The 3,956-nt window shown below is 46.8% G+C and overlaps 1 long non-coding RNA gene across 1 annotated transcript; it reads right to left on the reverse strand.

The window, feature by feature from the left end:
• Positions 1 to 267: 267 nt before the first annotated feature.
• On the reverse strand, positions 268 to 3,206 carry LOC144932272 (uncharacterized). The gene is made up of 4 exons (XR_013636885.1): positions 3,121 to 3,206; positions 1,630 to 1,668; positions 1,072 to 1,201; positions 268 to 724 (listed from the first exon to the last, which is right to left on the reverse strand). It is a non-coding gene; the product is annotated as an uncharacterized LOC144932272 (long non-coding RNA).
• Positions 3,207 to 3,956: the final 750 nt, after the last annotated feature.

Genomic DNA, 3,956 nt, shown 5'->3' on the forward strand with positions numbered 1-3,956 from the left:
CTGGGCACGGGTCCCATCAGTGAGCATCTGCTAACTTGCTTTGACCCGTGACCTTATCACCTTATGCCATCGAACATTCACCACTAGAAAGAGCTCAAGTGCCTCTTTGTAAACAGTGCACCGAGCTTGGCACAAGTGCCGTGATTGGTCGCTGATGTTTGTGACGAATGGCAGCTGTCGATGACGAAGTTGCGTGTTATCGCCACAGAATCAATGCACACGCACACCACAGCGCACTGGTAGATTGTCATTTTATTTCCAGTTCAATTCATATCACCTCACCAGGAACCCCAGAGGAAAGAGAAAACCAGACAGCTTTTGAGGTGGTTTTGTATCGTTTGTGTGTGTTCTGTTATCAAATGCATATGCGTATGTATGTATGGACTATACATATATGCCTGAAATACCTTTCCTACAGTATAGTAATATGCATTTATGATGTCAATTACATTACACTACACATATGACAGATATTATTCGTGCTAAGCACTGTCATTGTTTAGGATATGATATTTTGTCCGTGTGGTGAAGGAAGTGTGTGCTGAGTCGATGTGTGCCTCTAACACGTGCTGGTGGTATGCGCGTGTTGGCGGTGTGACAGTGTGCATCGTGGGTGTGTGCGCGCCTGTTGGTGTGTGTCCGAGTGTTGCAGTGTGCACGGGGCTGTGTGGTCGGTTTTCAGCTTCCACTCTTTACTTCTTTTGCTGGAAGTATTTGACGAACTCTGCGCGCAAAAACAAATCAAGCACGTGTCAATTAGGCTACGCAATGTACGTATCCTTGAGCTATGTATAATCGGTGAAGACGCGTAATGTGTCGTCTGTTTTCATTGCTCTTCCACGTCATTGCTTTACTTGCCGACGTGTCTGGGGTCACGTGGGCACCCAGTCACTGACGCCTCAATGGGTTCCGAGCCCCTGCTAGTTATGAAGTCAGCACATCCATTCAAATATATATTTTGTTCAGAGAGCACCGTTAAGAATCGGCAAGCCGGATAGCTCATCTATGCATCATACTGTAGAGAGTTATGACTGCTTATTGATGTTCTGCCGACGATGATGTCTCTCTTACCGCTGCAACTGATCTTGCCATCCTTGTCCTTGTCTGCTGCCAGGTAGAAGCTGTCCAGTTGTGCCTCGCTGAGTCCAAGGGACGCGAGTCCGGCCTTCAGCTCCGCCTTGCTCAAGCTTTTGTTGCCATCCTGATGACAAGGGGCACATTCACGTTTTAATGACCCGTAGCTCTTCCATTCTTGCCTATGGCAGCAATATGTTCAGGATCTAAGTGCCAACATTGAGGTCTGCTAGTCACGTGAGGGCTTCAGGAAAGAGTTCGTTTAGTTTTGCAATTCCTCCTCCATTGAAGAAGACCATAGTTGTTTACTATATGGTCCACAGTTTTGGTATGACCCGTACTGACCAGCGTGGTCATATCCCTTAAATGAGTGCTTTGCAATGCCTTTAAAATAAATGTTTGGCACGCCAATCAAATAATCTTTTTTTTTACCCAGCAAACTCTTACCGAGTCTCAAGACTATAAGTTTGTGGTTATATTACCAACCACAGTGACAGGATGATGATGGTGGTGACAATACAGTACAAATGTCGAAGTCGAAGGTCCGTCGCTTACCTTGTCAAGAGCCTTGAACTTGGCCTCCAGTTCTTCAGGCTGGCAGAAGTGAGTGAGACACACACGGGAACATGGCATTTTAACGGCGGAGTTCTATTCGGTCCATTGCTCTACATTTCACGGGAAGGGTGAGATCATAATGTGATTGCATGTGTCTCTGCCGCCACGCGAGCATTCGATGGCGTTCATCTCCGGTCTCGAGCCAGTGGTAGAAATACCATGCGCTTTATTTGCTTGGAGGTCCAGTACACAGCAAACACTAAAGTGGGTGTGCCTGGTGCAATGACGTCGCTGCCACACGGTGGCGGCAACGTCGCGAACGGCGATTTCCTGCTCAAATTACCATTGAGGTTGTGCTCTTCCCTCATCGTCTTTAACTAGTGTCGTATGGCGGCTGGAGGTTGGGGGAGGGTAATTTTTGTAGGATAACGACCGTCGTTGGTCCGTCAGCCCCTGAGAGATGATGAGCCGAGTTAACCGCCGAACAGGATATGGACGCATTCGTCCAAATGAATGATTTCATTCGCATTAACGTGCCGCACATTGCTGGAAACGAGTCCATACCGATGTACAAATGGCACATGGAATGAGCATGAAAGATTAATATGTAAAAATAACCGTAAAAATATAAAAAATTGTCTATTTGTAATATTCAACAAAATCTCAACACCATTTGTCATTAGCGCTGTAACGTAGCAAAATAACCACAGAACAGGGCCGTGGTCGTACGATATTGTATCTTTGCATGGCTGTTAACACATTCCCCTAATTTATATATCTTTACATTTGTACATGAGTTTTTATTTGCTTAGATTGCAGAACACTGCAATACCGAATCTCCCAAATTTTGTAGTATTTTTAAAAATTGTGAGCTGTTATACTATCGGTTTTCAATGATTTAGGCCCACCCGGTGCCACGGGAACTTGACATTTTAACGGTGCAGTTCGGTTCGGTCCATTGCTCTACATTTCACGCGGAGAGTGACATCGTAATGGGATGGCATGAGTCTCTGTCGCCCTGAGTGGCCATCTATATTTGGGCGACCGAATCAAATAAGTAAATGTTGGACCACATTTGAGATGTCTAGCCCCTTTTAAGACATCACTAGAATTTGCATCAGTCGGTCACAATTGACAGGAAATCTCTCGAGGAGGCTCCTTCAACAATTATATTTACAAAGGGGGAAAGTTGTGGGTTAAACAGGTCATATGATGTTTATATTTTACCTGGAACACCCCTTGAGATGGAATGTCTCATTGCAAGGGTCTCCAAATGGGTTTGTTCTGTCATCTCCCTTGACCGCCTCGACGCCCATTTAACGTGCGCTATTTGTAGCAGTGTTTATGCCACTCTGATATGTAGCATTGAACATGCATTTACATGCCCCGTGGCAATACATAACCTCAGCAGTGGCACCCAAGGGGCAGGGTGGCACCGTGTGCGGCGGCGTCTGTCCTGTGTGCGGTGCACAAGGGTTGTCGATCTCTCACCTTCTTCGATGGGCAGCTCATGTTGAAGCGACGGAAGTAATGCTGACGAGTCGGAAGGAATTATGAAGAGTTGACCTCGTGCCGTGCCTTTCTGTGGGCATCAACCCGGCTTTTATAGCAGAATATGGGGTGTGTCCACATCGCGCGTTCGTGGGGTGTGGTGGGGGTTTGGTGGGGTAGGGTGTGTTCGGGCGTGTGTAGGTGTGCAGGTGCACACGTTGCAGTGTGTGCGTGTGTGTAATGGAAAATACCATTGCTGTACGTGTGTGTAATTGAGCGATTGCGTAACTCGATTTTCGCTCACGGCCAACGCCAGTCACGATTTTCTTAACCAGTCCTGAACTTCCCCTACAAATGAGTACTGTGCCTGGTATGTTAGTCCCTCTGGCATGATGGCATCAAACGACAAGGAGTAGGTCTATTTTTGAATAAAGGATCAAAGGGCTCCTGCAAGTGCGGCCATGAGGTTCATGTGGACGTGAGTGCCATGCTGATGTGGGCTGTCCAACCTACATCGTCTTTTCCCAATATTCTGCACAGGCCACGGCTTCTGGTGTTGGCATTGTCCAATCTTGAGGAGTACATTGCGGTGCTGCAGGGCATCTCAGGAGATGATCCATGCCCCGAGCTCTCATACTCTGATGGTGCATTGTCTTTGAGTTGTGCGCCTTTTTGCGTCATCTGGTCCAACCCATGTGAGACTAGGCTCTAAGGAAAGCTGTCTCGGATGTGGACCAATCAACTTCAAGGACAGTGCATACATTATCAGAGTTATGTTTTTGTTTGCATTATGACTGCAGGTATTGTGGTCTATGCAAACATGACTCCTTGTAAAA

The sequence above is a fragment of the Lampetra fluviatilis genome, chromosome 5, assembly GCF_964198595.1.
Source record: "Lampetra fluviatilis chromosome 5, kcLamFluv1.1, whole genome shotgun sequence".
In the NCBI taxonomy this organism is placed as follows: Eukaryota; Metazoa; Chordata; class Hyperoartia; order Petromyzontiformes; family Petromyzontidae; genus Lampetra; species Lampetra fluviatilis.